Source organism: Lycorma delicatula, chromosome 6, assembly GCF_047948215.1.
Source record: "Lycorma delicatula isolate Av1 chromosome 6, ASM4794821v1, whole genome shotgun sequence".
Lineage (NCBI taxonomy): Eukaryota > Metazoa > Arthropoda > Insecta > Hemiptera > Fulgoridae > Lycorma > Lycorma delicatula.
Genome location: NC_134460.1, coordinates 47,181,521 through 47,204,499, shown reverse-complemented (window position 1 = coordinate 47,204,499; position 22,979 = coordinate 47,181,521). Strand labels below are relative to the sequence as shown.

At 32.3% G+C, this 22,979-nt stretch overlaps 1 protein-coding gene across 1 annotated transcript in view; it reads left to right on the top strand.

Moving 5' to 3' along the window:
- The window catches only part of LOC142327040 (uncharacterized), a 520,738-nt gene that overhangs the window by 59,562 nt on the left and 438,197 nt on the right, over positions 1–22,979 (top strand). The gene's annotated exons all lie outside the window — the stretch shown is intronic.

Sequence of the window (22,979 nt, the reverse complement as noted above, 5' to 3'; positions counted from 1 at the left end):
AACATAAATTCTGAAAAACAGACAAGGAGCTCCACCGTGATTCCATCGAAACCGGGGACTTTATTTCTACCAGAACTTCGAATTACCTGATGTATCTCTGTTATTTTTCACGCATAATATATCAGAGCGAAAAGCTTCAACTTCTTCTCACACTCGCAGATGATACGAGGTTAAATTAGTCACAACATCATCGGTAATAAATCATTCAATAGAATATTTAAAATCTCAGCTTTATTAGAAACAACACTCTGCTGGGTCGAGGGTACGACAAAAGAATAATTTTTTTATGCCTATGCCCTAGGTCTCTATACACAACACCCTAATGATCCTTACTTCCTTGTTGTCTAACAAAAAAAAAGCGAATCCCTTTTTGATGTCCTGACCAGATGAAAATATTCATCGAGATCATAAAAACCTCTTCAAACCCAAAATTTTGAGCGATCATGATACTTCTCCTTATAAAACTGTTGCAGCAGTTTTATACCTATTGCCGAAAAATAAAAAATAATAATATTCACTAAACGACTAGTTATTTACTAAATACAGGTATTTTTTAAAAATATTTGTATATTAAAAATAATATCCTTAAGATTTTTTTAAAGGAATTATTGAAAATTTAGTATATATATTTTGAATTTGATTTTTGCTGTCGGCTACCGTTATATGCTTTCTTAATATTCGACTAATTGACGTTTATTGTTAATCGAAAAGAAATATTCTACTAGTTATAATAATAGTAATAGTAATAATAATAAATAGTGTTATTGCATTCAGTGGAGTATGATAGAAATTATCGGTTTGTTGTTTAGTGTGTTAGGCTATTGATTTGATTCTTGTTCCAGTCGGTTGATAGACTTTCTTGCTTTACTGGTTTCGAAGTGTCTACTTTTCCTTAAACTCTCTACAGCCTGCTGGATGTAACTACTTAGTATCGCTTCACCGGTTTATTTATCGGTCGACTGCTGATAAAGTCTTGTTTTTATTGTGTATTGTCTATGTAAGTGTACAACGTAGTCGATATCGGTATCTCTTTTTATTATTATTGTGTGTAGTACGCGTGATCGATGTGGCGTTGTAAATTTTTGTATCCTGTTTAAAAAAATAAGTATAAAGAATTTCTCGTATTCTTTTCGGGTGTTTGTTGTTTCTGATAGGACGATCTTTTGTCTGTTACTAATGTTTTTTTTTAGTTAAACCTGTAACGACCGTATCGTTCCGATAATTTTACTTAAATTAAAGTAAAATTAATTAAGCAGAAAAGAAAACGTTAAAGCGCCGTTCCAATGCATAAAACCATGAAGGACATTAATAAAAGTTTTGAAACAAAAGGGAAAATATAGATTATTATCTATTTCACAATGTTATACTTTTATTTTTTTTTTATCTGTACTCGTGGTTTATCTTCTGTATCGTTTTTAGTTTTTGCCAAAATTTTAGTATTATGGAGAATTTCTCGTTATAAATTTATCCTCTTCGATCCGATCTTATCTTAAAGTTTCGTCTTCTCTTGTAATTTCTCTTACGTTCTTGTAGTAGTCGTTTAATATATACTTGCCATTTAAAACCGATTTTATACTCCCATCACTTTACTGTTTACTTATGTAATATTTAATTTCATTATTAAAAAGAAAAAACTAAAGGAATTTTTTATCTCTTTTTTTTAATAACCTAACTCGATTTTATGCGAGTAAAAAAAGTTATAAAAATATTCCGCATTTACTCCCTAATATTTAACTATTCTTTTATTATTGTACACCCGATTTGGATAAATGATTTTCCAATTACCATACGTTTTTTGGTTAATAGAAATCTTTACTTTCTTCAGTGGCGGCTCGTAGCTAAGATTAGTGGGGGTACTGCTCCAGAAAATGTTTTTCTGAGTCTTTTCAAGAGCACGGTTAAAGTTTTCTAAAATAAAAGAACCGAAAAAAGTGAATCAAATAGAATAGCTGGAAGCAGGTAATAATTTACTTTTACACTTTATCACATTCAAGAATATGGTACACGGTTTTTAAGCACAACACACGCGGAGTAAAAGAAAATACCTTCCACCAGCACGCCAGGGTCAACAGTGCGGGAGCGACAGTGCTCTCTCTCTCTCCCTCGCAGCCTCGTGTAAAGAAAAAATACATAATTATGAAATATAAAAAAAGTTCATATTAATTATTTAAAATAATGAGTGTACAGAAAAGAATATCGGGGGTTTAAAGCCATTAATATCTGTTAACTCTGACTTAAATTAATGAATCGCAAATAAAATTAAACGGTATCTCTTACAAGCAAGCCTTCTGTCCTACAAGTGTTTAATGTGAACATCTATCGTCACGCGACACATATACAACTGATAGGAGAGTTCGTCCCGTACTTTAGCCGACACATCTGAAATAATGAATGCGACAACCGTTTTAAACTCGGGTCTCAAATCGGGTAGATCAGTAGCTAGTGGAAGCGCATATGCGACATCCTGTACAAAACCCCAAAGGTAAATGATCACACGGGATCTGATCGAGTGACCTTGTTATTAAAGATGAAAGAAGGAACCCGATGAAAGAACTTGTTTGCAAGTTCTGTCATCGGGTCCGTACCGACCGATCCAGAGATCAAGAAAAGCGTAATTCAACTGAATCCGTACAGAGCTATGCCGATGAGGAGGCGTAACGTCTTGTCGTTAAATAAAATCTCTGGTCGATCTTGCAGCAGAAGAAAGAGCCGTGTATACAGCATATCCTAATAAGCGACTACTATTGCGCTCGCTTCAACGAAAAAGAACGGCCCGTAAACTTGCAGTCGGAATATCGTACAAAAGACATTTAATTTTGGGAAGTCCCTTTGGCATTATTGGAGTTCGTAAGGATTTTCTGACTTCCCTCCCGTGATATGAGTATTAGGTTCGTTAACTTTCTTTAAGACGAAATGGTGACTCGTCACTAAACACAGTGCGTTTAAAAAAGTCGATCATCTTCATATTGCAACATATCGATCGCGAAGTCGGAACCCATATCGTAGTCGGCAAGCTTCAAAGCCATTAACTAAATAAACCGTACGGACGTATATGTAAGCGTTTCCTTCAAACATACTACACTATCGTTACCGGCGTAGCTAGTTCGTGGTCGGCCTTTATAACAAATTTTTAAGGACGCTCGACACGTTCAACATTTTCTTAAAATCCTCAGTCGTCCCGTTCTCTTCCCTTTACTCAAAGATCTGGTAGTTTCAGTCCGATCATACCATCGACGAATGTTATTCTCACTCGGAACATTGCAATTAAACTTTTTACGGAACGTAAGTTCAATTGTAACTACAGATTCACATAAAGCAAATTGCAAAACACGCAAGAATTTCGGTTCTGGTGCCGCCATGTTTAATAGTGGCGCTGTCAGGCGGAAAAATAAGAAATCAACGTACGGCAATGCGCACAACAAAAATGCCCTTTTTTCTCTCTCTATGATTCTAGCCTTAAATCAACATCTTACATCTCGTCCAGGAAATTTTATTACAAATTATAACTCTTACATTCTTTGTTGTACATATAGTATAAACATGCAAATAATATTAAAGTAATTACGTAAAGATATTAAATACATAAAATAATGTATAAATTATTAGGCTTGAATTAAAATTATTTGAGCTTATATTTACATACACATATAAAGATGCAAAAAATTCAATATTTTTCTGAGAATTTTTAGTGTTATTTAAAAATTCATCGACAGAAATATTTTTTTTCCTCAATTTTTTTTTATTGAATTTAATTAAATTGGTGGGAAGATTTTTCTAACTATTCGGCAATTTATTAAAAAAGGCAACTGAAAAATAATAAGGACGTTACTCGTAAGCAAAAGTATCGTATCGCTGAGATAAAAGAAAATAGTTCTGCTTTCTGATTTGATAGAGGTGAGAATTTTTATTTTGTGATATATGAATTTTTTTTTTTTTAGGAAAGATCACAACTCATAATCATAAGGTTAACATATTCAGTTAACATATCTGTTAAGTGAACATCCCAATTAGAGAGTACAGTAAGCAAAGATTTGTTTGTAGCCAGCTAATAATATATATTTGTAGAATTTTTTACGTGCTTCATTCGGTCGTGAAGTCGAATTCGATTAAAAAACAGTAAAGAGAAAGCTTATTTTTTTTAAAAACATATTTCAGTGATGAAATATGATTGCATATTAGAAAAAAGAATTGAAGAATAAATTAAGGCTATCTCAATTTTTTTTTATCTTTATTACGTAGCAATTTACTGAACTTAATTTCATAAACAAGATGTTTAATTTTAGTTCTTTCTTCTATACCGAAAAAAGTAAGTTCGCTGTTGAAATGTTTATGTACATATGTCCGTCTGTCCATCGAGCTGACCGTGACAAGACCATATCCACCATCGTAAGAAGTTTCTATAAATTAGCCGACGGACGACAAAAACAAGAATCAAAATTAAAAAAGAACCAGGACAAGTTACTCACCTCCGACCTAAAACGGCAACATCGCATTATATATTGAAATTTAGATGGAGTAGAAGGGAGTTAATTAAATGTATTATGACGCCTGTTTGCAAATTACTTTGATGTAATGTAGGCGTGAAATCTTTCTATCTTATTAATTATACCAGCGTCGAGTAAGCTTCTCCTGTTTCCGCTTTTAGTTTGAGGGCGATGATTCGCTTTCCCGATTAATTCTTATATAATTTTCAGACTATAACCTTTAAAAATGTTCAGTAAAATTAAAAATTTGATGTAAACACCGCTTGATTTCCTCGTGCATCTATTAAATTACATACACATTTTTGCTGCACTTCATTTAAACTTATTTCATTTGAAAGTGAGGTACCATCCTCCAATTCTTTAATAAAGTGGACAGTTGTTACACAAATGCGTTGTAGTGGACACCACATTTCATCACATTTTTTTGTGGTGTCCGTATCAGCATTATATATTAGTTTATAAATTAATTTTGTTTCACATAGCCCAAGTAATTATGTGGTGTAAGTGAGAACGTGTCGGATTCGTCGTAACCGTGCACCCATCGGTTCGAATCCGAATGCATACACATATTTAATTTTTTTTTTTTTAATTTAAATATATTCGTTTATTAATAATTATTAACCACTGTAAAAATTTTTGAATTAAGATTAAAAGTACATAAAATTTTATTTCACTGATAACTTCAGATTTTTTTTCATATTTTTATTATTTTTTTTATTACTATTATTGAATTATTTATTGTAATTTTTGTCAACAATCAGAGGCTAATAATTATTAATAAATCAATATATCTAAATTATAAAAAAAGGAGATGAAGTCTGATTCGAACCGATGCGCTTTCCCTAGTAAGATCCAAATATTTCATTAATTAAAATTTTATTTGGCTATAACTCTGGAACTAATGAAAATAAGTACTACTTATGATGTATCGTTGAAAAGATCTTAATGAGGGCTTATTATTACAGTTAAGAAAAAGTCTAAAATCAAAATATTTTGAATTTTGGGCTTTTTTGGACACTTGATTCAGTCGATGGCAGTCAAAGAGGAGGTGCACAGCCAGATATTACAACAGTCCTAAATAAAAAATTTCAATATACTACGGCTTATCGTTAATGAGTTATACGAGATATATATGTACATAAAAACGATGTCACGCCAAAACTAGTCAGAATGGATCAAAATGGATATTTCCGTTGAAATCTTAAAACCGAAATTTTTCGTGATCACAATACTTCTTTTACTTCGTACAAGGAAGCAAAAATGAGATAGAATTTTGAGTTGAGTAGGCTTTTTGTGACGATACTAGAATTTTTCCGGATAAAACGTTATCCAACCGCGATATACTTGAGAGTTACGTTGCCGTATTAATCTGTTTTCAAACGAGAAAAAAAATGGTATAAAAAATGATTAGGAACTATCCGTGTTTTCTGAGTAAAATATGTAAAACAACGCTTGCTTCACATTTTCGATTTTCTTCTCATTTTCAAGAAAATAGAAGAAAAACATGTCTATTTCAGTAATTTAGTCGGTTGTAACAATAAATTGATGACGATAAAAATTTTTTATTGTAATATGTTCTTCATTTTATTTTATTTATCACTGCCCAGTACCGTAACGATTAAATGATATTTAAATCTCCCGTGATATTTTTTCAAAAGATGCTCGTTCAGAGATCTGATACACGTTTTGTAATAAGTTTTGTATCGTTGGAATCGTTAGTACAACATGAATTCGACTATAACATTTTGTAATCGAAGTATAATCGTGTGCACTCGTGATGGACGTAGATTTGAAACTATTTTATGAATTAAAAAAGGTACGCGTGGAACATCATTTATCTCATTCAAGTACAGCCTGATCGAAATGCTTTTTGTAGCTGAAGTGTTTTTATTAATAATTTTTTTCACTTGAAACGGTTTGCAGTATAATGTAACTGCAGTGTTTGCAATGTAATGTATAACTGTGTGAAATTACATTTTTTCCACGATTTTTTTAAAGTTGTATGGCAGTGATGTAGATGCGAGAAAAGGAAAAGTAACAGGCGTGTGTTTCTGTGCATTGTATTCAAAATCCAAGATCTCCGTTTTCGATTTCAGTGAATCGCCCGCCACAAAGATGATTCATCGAGGACTACATTTTTTAACACAGTCGCGGGCTTTAGGGGAAGAATTAATTGAATATATCTCCCGATTTTATAAACTATGAATTGCGTATAATTACTGAATTTATACATTTATAGCTGATGAATTAATCTTGCATAAATTATTAAAAATATCTGATGTGTACATCATATGACTTCCTTGTACGCCTATTAAATTACGTATACACATTTTTAAAAGTACTTCATATTTTATTTCATTAATAACTTCTGATATTTTTCTTCTTTTTTTTATTGTCATTATTGAATTATTATTTATCATAATTTTTTTTTTTTACAATCGAAGGTTAATAATTATTAATATATCAATGTATTTAAATTTAAAAAAAAGTAAATGAAGTCGCATTCGAACCGATGTTCCTACCCCTTGTAAGATCCAAATATTTCATTAATTAAAATTTTATTAGGCTATAACTGTGGAACCAATGAAAATAAGGACCACTTATCCCATATCGTTGAAAAACTCTAAACGAGAGCTTACTACTGCAGTTAAAAAATGTCCAAAATTCCCATTTTTTGGATTTTCGGTTTTTTTGGACACTTTTCGTCGATTGCAATCAAAAAGGGAAGTGCACAACTAGGTGTACAACAATCCCAAATAAAAAATTTCAACTCCTACGGCTAATCGTTTTTGAGTTATGCGAGACACATACTTACAGAAACTAGTCAAAATCATGGTTGGTCAAAATGGATATCTCCGTTGAAATCTGAAAACCAAAATTTTTCGCTATCTCAATACTTCGTTTACTTCCTACAAGGAAGTAAAAAGAGGAAGTAATCTTCTAAAATAATTTCGTGATTGTTACACAAAATTTTAGATTACGTTTGCACGTAAATAATATACCGTTTCACTGTACACGAAATAATAATGAAATTTTAATTTTATTTGTTTGCAAATGAAAATACTTATAATTTTCGGATCGGTTGCCGTACGTTCGCTCCATTTACTGTAAATGCCGTTAAGGAAATTTGCCGTTATCTTGCAATAAGAAATGGTTAGATATGTCATTCGTTTCGCGAATGAGACCTTTCGTATTTTTTTTACTATAATTTAACTCAGAATTCACCTTTTTTTGACGTTCATGTTTTTCGTTTATACTCGCTATATCTATCTTGCTTTCGATAATTTTTAATGTCGCACTTTAAATCTGCGATTGTGCACCTCTAGCAAATATTTTCACCCGCCAATACTTTCCGTCTTATTCTCAAAAATAACGAACCGGCTTTTTTTTGTTAGTACTATTTGTCGCTAACGGAAAATATTATTCCGATAATGGAAATATTAAAGGAATCAAATAACGCTAAAATGATCAATTAAATAGAATTATTAGAGTTTGATTTTTCTAATGTGTACGTTGCAGTATGTTCAAAGTAGTAGACAATAAGCATTCCTCATTCCGCCATTGCCTAGTAAGATGAGGTTGATATGTATGGCATGTAAATGAGGTATAGTCTGGTACAGTCTGAGGCCGACCGTTCCTGTGACGTGTAGTTAATTGAATAATAGAATTTAATTAAAAAATAATCGATCAAATCTAAAATTAAATTAAAACTAAAATGTTAGTTTACGTAATGTGCAGTCTAAATATTTATTTTAAAATAATTAAAGATTAAATTAAATTATAGATTAAATATTTAAAGATTACAGGTTAGATTAAATCTAATCTAATAGATTAGATTTAACGTTGTCGCGTTTCTGTATCTGAATATCTAGAATTCAGGTAGTGATAAAAGCACAAGATATTTGTGCGTTTAACTGTATGGGATTCCTTTTCGCATTTGTTCTTTTGTCTCAGTGCTCATATAGCTGTATATTTACTCATTTTAGTATAAAATAGTAAATATAAAGTTATGTAATTATCTGTTTCAGTCTAATTAAATTTTTGTTGTAAAGTGTACTTTTTAGCTGAATTACCCGGCTACCTATTCACCTAAAGAATTTTTTTGAAAAAGTTACGAAAAATATTTTATATGAAAATACTTAAACCATAAAACTGAGTTGAAGGCTAAGATGATATCCCTGAGAAATAAATAATTTATTTTTCTACCGGTTAAATAAAAAATCTGATGTGGATACAGATGACTTCCTTGTACGCCTATTAAATTACATATACACATTTTTAAAAGTACATAAAATTTTATTTCAACAATAACTTCTGATATTTTTATTTTTTTATTTTTATTATTGAATTATTACGTATTGTAATTTTTTTTTACAATCGGAGGTTAATAATTATTATTAAATCAATATATTTAAATATTAAAAAAAATTTAAATAAAAAGAAAAGGAAACGAAGTCGGATTCGAGCCGATATGCCTTCCCGTTTTAAGATCCAAATATTTCATTAATTAAAACTTTATATGGCCATAACTCTGGAACCAATGAAAGTAAGTACCACTTATGATAATATCGTTGAAAAGCTCTCAATGAGGGCTTATTACTGTAGTTAAGAACACTTTTGGTCCACTTGATTCCAGTCAAAAGAGGAGGTGCACAACTAGATGTTACAACAGTTCTGAATCCAAAATTTCAACATTCTACGGTTAATCGTTTTTGAGTTATGCGAGATACATGCGTATTTCGCTTTCATTAATAAAGAAAGAAATTACGTATCGATTAATTTTCAAAAATAAAAATAATATTTATGCAATTACTTATTATTGCAAACAGGTACAGATTAAAACCCTTGCGAGCTTTCCGGTAGGAATAGCAGTATGGAAGTCGAGTGAAAAAATCTTTATATACTGGATCCTACGGTGTTCTATCACATCAAGTGTAGCCCTATTCACTTTGATTATAATATCGCAATCATACTAAGTCACCCGCTTTTGAAGTTTCATCTTTGACGGAACGGAACGAACCCATGGATAGCGGGGAATACATATCCCCCTACTGATCGCAGAACCTGGACAACAGTCCCTTGTTCCCTTGGGTCTTTCTTTTTATCGGGCAGGTATATGTTTATTTAATGTCGGATATGTATTGGTTTTGTTTACGGACGGAATTTTGAATTGCGTTCCGATCCTTAACGATCAAATTGAAATATCGTTACTTGGGTTGACCTTGGAGACTAGCAATGTATATGCGTCTTTCTCCCGGCACGAGTCCTCTTCAGTCGGTCTACTAGTGCCTTTCGAACTAACAGAAATGCGTCTGATGGGACCCTAGTTCCAATGGAACTACAATGTGTACAATGTGGAATGTACGTGCAATGTACAATGTGGAGGAATGCAATGCAATCCCTTCGCCGGAGGGAGTCATTTGTGCTGACGGTAGGCCATCTATGACAAATGGAGAGTCAGCTTTCAATACGGATAGGCTGTACATTATCTTCCTGCTGTCGTGCGGGTGGCGGAACAAGATTTAGTACCGTTCACCCGTTTTCGTTCCCGTACTGGACACTTAAAGCTACCGATTTTATTAGATGTGTACTGTGTTCGGAGTTCTGTAATGGTATTTTTTTATCCTACTCCGATGCAGTAGCTCGATTCCGATTCGGCTAAGCGATTCGCTTGACAAGGCGGAATCGTTTAGCCGATGAAAACAGAGGTGATCCGTCTTTGCGGCATATGGCAATCGGGTTTGGTCTGTAAAAGCGCTATGTACAAGTTATCTTCAAAAACTCAGTTGAAGAACGAAACGATTGGACGGAGTACGACCTGCTTTGGGTCTAAAAATGCAGCTTCCTGTCTGTCATGAGCGATGTGGGTTATTGTTGTCATCACGAGTGACGTTGTTCTCGTCTAAGTTTAATAATTTTAAATATAATTTTAAGTTTATTAATATCTTGCGGTGTTTCCGGAGGCTAAACAGAAAAATAAAGAAATTTAATAATTGTGCCGGCCTACGTGGCGCGAGTGGTAGCGTCTTGGCCTTTCATCCGGAGGTCCCGGGTATGAATCCCGGTCAGGCGTGGCATTTTCACACGCTACAAAAATTGTCATTCATCTCATCCTCTGAAGTAATACCTAACGGTGTCCCGGAGGTTAAAAAAAAACGAAAAGAAACAAAGTTTAGTAATTGTAGACCATAAAATATGAAAAATGCCTGTGAAATATTTTTGCCGCTGCGAACATACATACATACTATGTAGCTTCGCATTAATTTTCAAGACCGCTTGCTCTTCCGATTTCTGTTTTATAAATTTCTTACTTTTTCATGTTATTTAACTCCGAGATAATCATATTACAACACTTAGAACAGTATTACCGGCATAATATATGAAAATATAGATTTGAAAAGATTCATAATAATTGATCGCTGACACGTTCGACTGTTGTCGAACGATTAAAGAGATTTGTTTTTTTGGACAGAATTGACGTCCCTTTTTCAAATCCTGAGATGTAATGGATATAATTCCCTCTTTTTTTTATTAAGAAATATCTCGGGACAGGTATCTGTAGACAAAGCCGCTTTTCTGTACCGTGTAATTACCGAGGAGATGCAGTGACTTTACCGAGGACTTTTTGTCCTTTAACAAGTATCAAGTTGCCGTCCGACTAGGATCCACTGAACACCTCGGGAAAAAGGTGATGGTGATGTAAAAATACTAACCTGACTAGAGTTATAGAAAAAGAACGAACCCTACTCTTGAACATTTGCTTCAAGGACACTAGATTTGAAATCGATTTCAATCCCGTCCGTATTGCCTCGGCCCTTTAATATTATTTTTTACCCAGAATCAGAGTAACACGATAGTGATCGAGGATTTTTTATCGATCGAATAAGTTATTCTTCTTCGGGATACCACCTTAGAATTACAAGCGCAAGATTTCTTTAGAAAACCTAACAACGCTCATCCCCAGAATCGTCTCACATTTACAAGTATCCGATTGCATTATCCGTTATGCTATTATTATCTTCTAACTGAATTATCCAATGTTGTTTTAAATGAATTCGATCGTTGCATGTTTTCCTTAAATTTTTAAGTTTCACGAATCGATATGATGAAACAATAAAAAAGAGAATCTTTCTTTTATCTGCCGATCAGTTTTGTAATAAACGCACAAGCATCGCGAAAAAGATATATTGATAAAAAGTCGATAATATTTCCGCAGATAACCGAGAAGGAGTTCGTATAAATAACTATAATAATGGAACTAATTTCTCTTTTTTCTTGGCATTTTTATCTTTCTTTAATAAAATAAAATATTATTTATTATGCAATATTACTACTGGTATTTTATGTATCTTATTACAGTAATTATTTACATTTTATCTCTTTTTTTTTATTTTCATATAACTGAATATACATAATTGTTATTGCTATATATTTTTTTTTTAATTTTATTTCAATTTGATACTGAATTACAGATATATTTTTTTAAATTTAATTGTTTAATTGAATTAGTTATGTATTATTACTTGTACTGCCACTTATTTATTATAATATATTTTTTTTTTTTTACAAAGTAGTTATTAGGTCGTATGTTATCGTGACCTTAATGATACAATTTAATACAAGTATGCGTAAAACTCATAAATTATTATCGAATAAGTTTTTTCATGTATTTACAATTAAAAAAAAAAGACATATATGCACCACTTTGATGTTAATATTATCAATATAATACAGACTACGGAAAAACCTTCTTCTTATCAATGCAGTCAACGTTTATTAAATTACGTCAACACAATGCACAGCTGTCAAAAGAGAGAGGAACAGTATTATTTCGATAAATAAGCAACAGAACAAGATAGCAGTATTGTATACATTTGAAAAGGTTGTACAGTCTTCTTATATGTGTATACATATATATATATTGTTTTTTTTTCAAATTGACCTGGTACAAAAATTGAAACACATTTGTTCTTAAAAATAAAATTCTCCATTTACTGAATGGAGATTTATTCCATTACATTATTTCTCCAATAATTAAGTATGATACATATAACCTTATGACTTGTACACCATATAATTGGCACTGTATAAAGTGTGATTTTTTCTGAGAGTAATGTTGTACATTATAATATGATAAACAGATTAGAGGTGTAGTAACTTGAGGCCAAATATCTCTCCTAACTTTCAGTGTGATTACCGACGTGGTACTGTTGTTTTGGCACGGGTGACCCAAAAAAAGTCTGTTTCGTTAACCTCACCTCTTTAATAAATCTGGCATAAAATGTTATTATTTTTGGGAACGCAATGTATTTTTTTTTTCTGTCAGGTCGTTTACAAATATTTATTTATGGAATCAACAACAATAGTATACGTACAAAAAAAAGTTGACGCAACACAGATGTTAGTAAGTTTTACAGAGTTGTTCACGGAAATTTTGATTGTCTCATATTCTTATGAAAAAATTACATTAAATAGATTTATTTATAACATTTAAATAAAAATAAAAAAACATGTTTATGAATTCGTACGCGAAATTTATTTTTTGAGCATCACATCAAGTAGATTAGCTCCTTCTCTGCGTAGACATTCCTTCAGCCTCGTAATTGAATTCTGCCTGATTCGACGCAACATTTCAACAGGAATTTCACTAATTGCTGTTCTGTTCTAGACTTTTAGTTCTTTTGTCGTGGCAGATCGACTATTATACACTTTGCTTTTGAGGTGGCCCCTCACAAGAAAAAATCGCACAAATCTGGAAACCTGGGATACCGTGGAACGTCACCATTTCTCGAAATTATATGGTCGCCAAACAATTAGCGTACAGCAGACATCGATATTTGACCTGTGTGTTTTTGATTAATCTTGTTGAAACTAACTGTTATCAATAATTTATGGAAATATCTGTAGTTTTTGCGGAGCAAAATTTTTCAGCTTGTTGAGTTAACGAACTGATGTGATTATAGTCGTAAGGCCACCCTCGTTTTACAAAAAAATAAGACCCTATTATGCCATACGATGACACAGCACATCACACGGTAATCTTGTTGCTGTTAGCGAGTTACTTCATCTAAATACCGTTTTCACTTTGCCGAGTACCGCCGTTTTGATTAAACAATTTTTTAAACGTTTGAATTTTTTGCGAAGGAAACGCACTCTGGGGATTAACGGATGTTTTATGATAAATTATCGTTGAAACCATCAGTACAACACAAATTCGACTATAAAGATTTGAAATTAGAAATAAAATGGAGTCGCGTGATGGTTGATGGAAGTAGATTGAAATTATTTCATGTATTATTAAAAAAGCTCGCGTGGAACGGCAATTTTCTCCTTAAAATACAGTGTGTTTACGGTGCTCATGTAGCTTCAATTTGTTATTAACTTGTTTACGAACTCTTCTCGACATTATAGTACTCTTCAATTAAAACTCTATGTGTACTTATACGTTAAAATTGATTTTTATAACCGGTATTTCTATATACGGCTTTGAATACTAGATCGTGGATACCGGTGTTCTTTAGTTGTTGGGTTTCAATTAACCACACATCTCAGGAATGGTCGACCTGAGACTATACAGGATCACACTTCATTTACATTCATACATATCATTCTCATTCATCCTCTGAAGTAATACTTTGCGGTGGTTTTAGAGGTTAAACAGAAAAGAAAGAAAGATGCGCTAGTTGTAGGTCGGTCTGTGATATTTTGTAAAATTAAGTTTATTATATAGTCAATAGGCGCGTCTTATTGAAATAAAGATGCCAGAAAGTTTTTCCGGTTTTATGTGTTTGTATATATTATATACACATACAACATACTCAGGGCGTTAATGAAGTACGGGATATACAGGACTACTACCGAGTGTGAACTACAGCTCAAGAATGCAGGAATATATAATTTTTTACTTTAAGTTTTTCAATTCACTGGGAAAATATTTTAAATGCAAGAATGACCTCAAAATATCATTAACGTTATTGTAACAGTTTGATCAATTATTATTATTAACCGATCAATTATAAATTGTTTTTTTAATTTTCAAATTGTCTATACAGACAATTTAATTTTTTTTAAAAAACATTTTCCATTTAGATTATTCTGAAAAAAAAACACCATTCAAAGGGATTACCAAAGAAACTTACTCTATACATAAATTAAAAAAATTATCGAAATCGGCAAATTTAATGAAAAATAAAATATGTTGCTGTCACAAAATATAGGAACGTATAATAAATTTTCAATATTTAATCTTAGGAAAATAAATTTTACAGTTCCTCTTACCTTGAAACGTTCCACCCCCTTTTCGCTATGAGACGACCGCACCCTAAGCAACCAGAGGCCTCTCATGAAGAAGAAATTCAAAAGCCGATTTCTGTGGCGGAGTGGTAACGTCTCGGCCTTTCATCCGTAGGTCTCGGGTCTGAATCCCGGTCAGGCTCAGCATTTTTCAAACGCTACAAATTTCTATTTTCATATCCTACGCATAAGCTTCAAGCTTATGTGGCGATGTCATCAAAACAGAAAAAAAGCTTTATATGAAAATAGTAGGAATATGACAACATTGTTTTAAAAGGCATTGAAAACCGAAAATGTTGACGTAAAAAATTACAAGCTACGACAACCCTAAATAAAGTGACAGTCGTTTAATGTTTTTAATACAGGTAGTTTTGAAAATAGTGTATATTACTTGTTAAATAATTACAGTCAGTGAAAAATAAAAAAAAATTAAATTTAGATACTTCAAAATGTTCGTTAAATATCACTACTTGGGATCTAATAGCAATTTTTTGAACTAGCTGTGAATAAAAACAAATGTTCCCATTTTGGTTAGGATTGTGATAATCCGAAATTTTTAAGTTTTTTTTTAGGATGAATTGAATGATTTGTAGCGTGTGTGAAAATGCCATGTCTGTTTGGGATTCGAACCCGGGACCTCCAGATGAAAAGCCGAGACTAATATATTTTAAAATGATGTATCGTAACACTTCTCTTTCCGTTTAAATGTTTTCAATTTTTTCCCTGGAAATCCCACGGGTGCTTGGAATGTGGTAATCGTACCGAAGAATGGATCGTTTTGTGGTACTAAATTTTATTTTAATGTTGAAAGGTTGTTTAAACGTTCCCGTACTTTATCAATGCATTCGTTTTTATATATTGTATATAGTATTCTAAATCTGCGCATTTGATCAAGTACTGAGGTGAGTCTACTTTTTATATCTAATTCTATTTCAACGAGTATTACGAAATTGTACCATTTTACTTCCTTGTACGAAGTAAAGGAAGTATTGTGATGGTGTAAAATCTCGGTTTTCAGATTTCAACGGAAATATCCATTTTGACCATCCCTGTATGTATGTATCTCGCATAACTCAAAAACGATTAGCCGTAGATTGTTGAAATTTTGGATTTAGAACTGTACTAACATCTAGTTGTGCACCTCCACTTTTAATTGCAATCGACTGAACCAAAAGTGTCGAAAAAAGCCAAAAACCAAATCAATTTTGGATTTTTTCTTAACCGCAGTAATAAGCCCTCATTGAGAGATTTTCAACGATATATGATAAGTACTTATTTTCATTGGTTCCAGAGTTATAGCCAAATAAAATTTTAATTAATGAAATATTTGGATCTTACAAGTGGAAGGCACATCGATTCGAATCCGACTTCATATCCTTTTAACTTTTTTCTTTTAATTTAAATATATTGATTTATTAATAATTATTAACCACTGATTATTAAAAAATATTACGATAAATAATAATTTAATAATAACAATAAAAAATATATATCACAAGTTATTATATAAATACAATTTTATGTACTTTTCGTTTTAAAAAAATGTTATATGTAATTTAATTGGCGTACAAGGAAATCGTGTGGTGTCCACATCAGATTTTTTTTGATTTTTTTTTTACGATATAAAATTACAAGTTTTAAATGATATACGTTATTCTGGCCATTATATTTTAATTTAAAGAATCTGTAACTATCTTTCTTGAAAAAGTTAAAGTGAAAATATTAAAATAAGGAAGGATAGTGCTATTATGTTAATTAATAATTTAGCCGTAGCATGTATCTGTATATCGACAGTGATAATTAACTCGTTACGGTATGCTTTATTGTAATAGTAATAATAATATCAGCTTGTTAGTCGGTATTTTATCATACTGTTCGGCCGACTGTAATACGAATATAATGGATGTTCTTTGTAGGCCTACATTTGATGCTGTGTTTTACTCTAATATACTGTAATAGATAGATATATGCAGTAGATTTATTTAGTGCCGCGGTTCGGCTGTAGCCGGAGTTATTTTTACGATAATCAGAGCAAGTTATGAATAATCAGTATTTTAAGGTTAATGAGCTTTGCATAGCTATAGTTTGTTTTCTACTACTGAATATTTTCTGATAAATAAAAACTCGCTTATACAATAATAGCCTTTACCATATTTCTATATAATACAGTATTATTACCGTATTCTCTTATTATAATATGAAACGCTTCTTTTTTGATTTTATATTCATAGTTGTAATAATTATTGCTTTATTCTAATTAAATTAATATTTTGTTAATCTCTTTCTTAATATTTTTATAACTTTAGTATTAAACTGAAAAGCTAACAAAGGATTGCAAAACCCGACGCTGCCCCTACGTTTCAAACAATTTTAAATGGAATTATACATATATATATTTCTTCAACCAGTTTTTCCATCTACTGCCGGGACTGCGTGCGCGCGCGTGTGTGTACAGGCAATTGCATTTACTGCTACAGGCTTGCCATGCCTGACGTAGCTGCAGAAAGTGTAAATGTACCGGTAAACAAGTAGTTTTGAAGAGACTCGGGTCGACCGCTCCTGATACGTACGCCAAAGAACACCGGTATCCGCAGTCTAGCATTAAATCCATATAAAAGTAACTGCCTTTACAAGGACTTGAACATTAGAATTGTTGTCATCGCAAAATCAGCTGATTTTGCGATGCGAATTTAACCGCTAGACTAACCCGATTAGATTTAAATGGAAATAATAAAATAAAATAAAATTATTTTTAGTTGGATTTTACAAATGCAAAAAACAAACAATGTTTAACGCCATCGAGTTTATAATGTTATTAAATTAAATAAAATTAACGAAAGTGAATATTATTTTTTAAAAACTGTAATAATAATAATAATGAAAATAGAGTTTTTACTGATTTGACTGATTGTATTCTGTCTCAATCGTGAAAAAGATCAGTATATTGAGTAAAAAAATTTGACCGATTTTCCCTACTTGATGAAATGAAATTTATGCCATAAAAATTATTTATTATTAAAATTACAGTTGAGAAAAAATCCAGATTCTTATTAAGAAACATTGGATCCCAGTTTATACCTGTAACCAAATGAGGTTTATATTATCAAAATTATACTACTTTACTTAAAAGTATAATAGTTAAAAAAATATCGATATTTCAGTAAAAAGATTTGGATCCCGTTTCATCTGCTTGCTTAACAGTTACCTCGCATAACATTTTTAATAACAGCCACAGATCAAATATTGTTTCGCTTGATCAAAGTTTGAACGTGCATTGATAAATACCTCTTTTTACCGAACGATTTTTATTTCTCCTAAACCAGTCGTACTTCTAGAACAAAGGATGACCCGTGAAGTATACATCAAAATGAAGAGAAAGTCTCCGATTATCTTATCCGTTCGATAGATTTCGGTATGTGCTCCTTTATTTGTTCTCGAGACATCAAGAAATTATTCAATCGCCTGCTGTAAACGACAGAGAACATCCGCTCTGGTAGACGAAACGGCTTCATTGATCCATTCTTTTAATAGTCCTTATATCTTATTTGAACAGAAAATATTTTTATATGTTTAGTCGATCTGGAGACCGTGAAGGTCAAGCTATCCATCCTTCTAGGAAATCCATCCTTCTATCCAGGAAATGTATCATATAATTCCTCGCGAATGCGGCAAAATGTGGAGAGTTTCATCTTACTCAACAATGGAATTACCTTGTATTCGAGACAATGTAACCCTTTTTATACTCTTACGAAGCTATTTCCTGTTATAGATTTTCAGCAAAAAAAGAAAGGATCAATAAAGTTCTTGTCACCGTACATTTACTTTTGGGCTGTCATATCGATGTTCAATAGTTCAGTACCTTCTATTGGAACATTATACAGTATGCCGATTTACTTGTCCTAAAAAATTAAAAAAAGCTTCCATCAATACAAAGATACGAGGTCTGTTCAGAAAGTAACCGAACTTAGTCATAATTTTACAGTTCTGATTTATATTATTAATTTTACAGTTTATTGACCCTTGTTTCCTTCAAAGTACTCTTCTCTCATATTCACAGATTTTCCTAGCGGTGTTTCTACTTCGCGAAGTAGTACTGGATAGCTTCATTTGAAATGGCCTTTAAGGTCCGTGACGAATTTGCTTTAATGTCATCAGTAGTCTCAAAACGGCATCCTTTCATAACTGATTTTTATTTCGGAAATAAGAAAAAAATCGGAAGGAGCAAGGTCTGGCGAGTAGGGAGGCCGAGGGAGGACAATCTTCTGATTTTTGGCACAAAACTGACGAATTTACATTGCTGAGTGTGCGGACCCATTTTTTGTGGTGAAGGAACCATGAGTTGTCTCGCCACAACTCTGGTCTCTTTTTGCGGATTTTTTCACGTAACCGTTGTAAAACGCCTTGATAGTACGCACGGTTCACTGTTTCATCTTGGAGAAAGAATTAAAAATGCACAATTCCATTAAAACGAAAAAACAGAGAGGATCACTTTGACATCGGATCGAGACTGATGTACTTTCTTGGAGCGTGGATATCCTCTGCCGATCAATTGTGATGATGAACTTTTGTTTTGATATCGTAACCCGGCTTCGTCTGCCGTTATGTTCCTTTGCATGAATGTTTCATCGTTATCGGCTTGTGCAAAAAGTTGCCGACAATCGTCCACTCGATGTTCTTTCTACTTTTCGGTCATCAAACGAGGAATAAACTTTGTTGCAACTCTATGCATATTCAATTTTTCAATCAAAATGTTGTGGAATAATCCAATTGAGATGCTAACCTCTTCTGTAAGTTCTTTAACAGTCAATCGGCCATTTGCACGCACCTGATCTTTAATTTTCTGAACGCGGGTGTCATCAGTTGGAAGTCTAAGACCTTCCTTGTCCAAGGGTCATCTTCGATCGACTGACGACCGCCTTTAAATCGTTAAAACCATTCGTAAAGTTGCGTACGACTCAGAGCATCATCTCTGTAAGCTTGTTTCAAAAGTTGAAAGTTTTTCCTAGTTTCACGCAAACTTTTACGTTGAATCATTGCTCCCGAATATTGCACATTACAAAAATCTCTGCTGACATTTAAAAAGGTTGCATTCAAATAACAATAACACGAAAACTAAACGAGATATGAACAATCCAAGAACATGTGGTTACAGAGAAGGTTATGCGGAACACAATGCTGCCAACCTCACGTCACTAAATATCTCCGTTGGCGCGTAATTAAAAAGGTTCGGGTATTTTTTGAACAGACCTCGTAAACTTGGTTTGAAAACTCACCGTCATAATCTAACCTACCCAGAATATATGTACCAAATTTAGGTAGTTTAATTTTCTTTTGGATAAATTTTATACAACACCTGAATTCAACACCCAGTAAAACGTACTTCTGTTATACTTCCTTGTACGAAGTAAAGGAAGTATTGTGATCACGAAAAATTTCGGTTTTCAGATTTCAACGGAAATATCCATTTTTACTATCTCTGAATCCATTTTGACTAGTTTCGACGTGACGTCTGTATGTATGTATGTACGTACGTACATACACATACATTGCGAGATACATGTTTGTATCTCGCAATACAAAAATATAACTCAAAAACTATTTGCCGTAGGATGTTGAAATTTTGCATTTAGGACTGTTGTAACATCTAGTTGTGCACCTCCCGTTTTCATTTCAATTTTCAACTGGACCAGAAGTGTCCAAAAAAGCCCAAAATCCAAATGATTTGGATTTTGGACTTTTTTGAACTGCAGTAATTAAATTTAATTAATGAAATATTTGGATCTTACAAGGGGAAGGCACATCGGTTCAAATACGGCTTCATTTTTTTCTTTTTAACTTTATTTTTTAATTTAAATGTATTGATTTATTAATAATTATTACCTCTGATTGTAAAAACATTTTTACGATAAATTATAATTCAATAATAACAATAAAACATATGAAAAGATATCAGAAGTTGTTAATAAAATTACATTTTTTGCAGTTTTAGAAATGTTTGTATGTAATTTAACAGGCGTACAAGGCAGTCATGTGGTGTGCGTATCATATTTTTTTGTGAACTTTTTGTTTTTAGAACGTTAATATTGCAAAACACTTGGAGTTAATTTTCTCGGCAAGTAACTTGTTCGTACAGCTACAATGACCTCGTCAGAGACTGATGGTCGTCCTGGACGTGACCTCATCAATAGACTTTCCGTTCTTCTGAGTTGTTTGCCCCATCGGCGAATGTTGTTTTCGTTTGGTGTTTCTTCCTTGAACAACTGACGGTGTTCACGCCTATTACAAATGGAACCGACTGAAATTTAGGGATATAAAATCGAAGTGGATCCTACTCTATACCGTTATCATGGTGACTAACGAGTTTCGTGCGGGCGCTTATATGCTGATACTAGAAATTGTATCGAAAATTTAAATATTTCTCTCCGTTTTTGATCCTGTTATATTTTGTTCCAAAACTATCACTGCTTAAAGCACCAGCATTATTTTACGGACAGACCGTATTTTAGGTCAATTCATACGCCGATTACAGGTTATTTATAGAATTAATATTAAAAAAAAATTAAGTGCTTACGTTAAGACGGTCGAAAGTTAGTAAGATTTTAGCTACGAAAGATTTAAATTAACTGCTTTACTTTATTTAAAATGCGTTATGCAAATTTTGAGAAAATTAAGCGCATTTTTAACAGCTTTTTAAAATAATTCTTCTCGCTTGTGCGCTATCTTAAGCGGATAGTAAAAGTTATAAAAATCTTTGTATATGTTAATAAAATGAATTTCATTAAAGATTTATTAGAATTGACCTTCAGTAAACCGGTCCGAGGAATTAAAAATTCATGATTACTTCACTACTGTATGTAGATAATTGTAGAAAAATCTCTTTATTTAATGATAATACAGTTAGATTAAACAGTACTGTTTTGTATTGAAAAATCTAGCAGTACACTGGTATATTGCATCGCTTCACTTTATTGTGTACTGAAGACTTATAAATATCTCAGAAAGATTTATAATACCGTTAATATGTAATATTAGCAACGTTTAATCGCATCAATAGAAAAAAAAAAAATGGAACAATTTTAATTTTCAGGCAAGATTACGCTCAAACAACTGTCACAAAACTTATTTAAAATCTAAAATTAGGTAGACATTTTGATTGCTAAACAACTATCACCGCCCAGGAAATATAGATTTTGGGCGTTCTGAATTGAGTTTTAAATCTTTTTAAAGTAAATTTTCACTTTTCATTTGGTTTACTTTAGATTACAACAGTTGTTTGTATTTCAACAGCCGTAGCGTTTCATAAGTAATGTTTATTTAACGATTAATATTTTTCATTTATTTATTTACTTACTTTTAATATAAAGGTGTGGGTTGCCTTATTAAAAGTAGGTGAATAATTTTTTCCCCTTTTTCCACAAAAACTTTTCAACTGTTAAACTTAGAAAAATAAAATTTAGAAAATAGCTTATCTCAAAACGATTTAATTTTCTGTCTGAGATCACTACATCCCAAGGCGCTACGGACCCGCCGTTTGGGACCAATTCAAAAACGTTTTAGTAAAAAAGGAGAGCCTTATAACACTCACTTTAAAGAAGACTGAAAAAGAAAAAATTTTAACTGAAAAAAATATCGAGCTACGATAACTCTAATCAAAATGGCGATCATTCACTGTTTCTCACAACTAGTTTCAAAAGTGGTCCACATTACCTCTTTAACTGTTCGACAGTGAAACACTAAAAAATACAGGGTGTCCCATATAAAACGCAACCCAACCTTATATTGGTAGGTATTGAAATAATAAAAAGGCACGTGTAAATGTAAATTAATTTTTATTATTACCTTTCATTACCTTACATTTAGAGTAAATGTTGGAAGTGACCGCTACCTTCTTGAATACAAGCTTCAAGGTTCAATACAAGCTTCTTTTTACAGCGTTTCTTGCAACTTTTTTCAAAGTTTGTGGCTGGATATTTAATACAGCTTGTTCAATATTGACTCTCAGTTGTTCAAGTGTTCGTGGTTTGCTGCTGTAGGCTTTTTCTTTGAGGTAACCCCATAGAAAAACATTCGCGGCAGTCAAATCTGGAGATTTTGGTGGCCATAAACCTCGACCGATAACACGATTACCAAAGAATTCCTCAACGAAATCAGAAGTTGAACCTGCGTAGTGCGATGTCGCACCGTCATGTTGTAGCCAGCAGT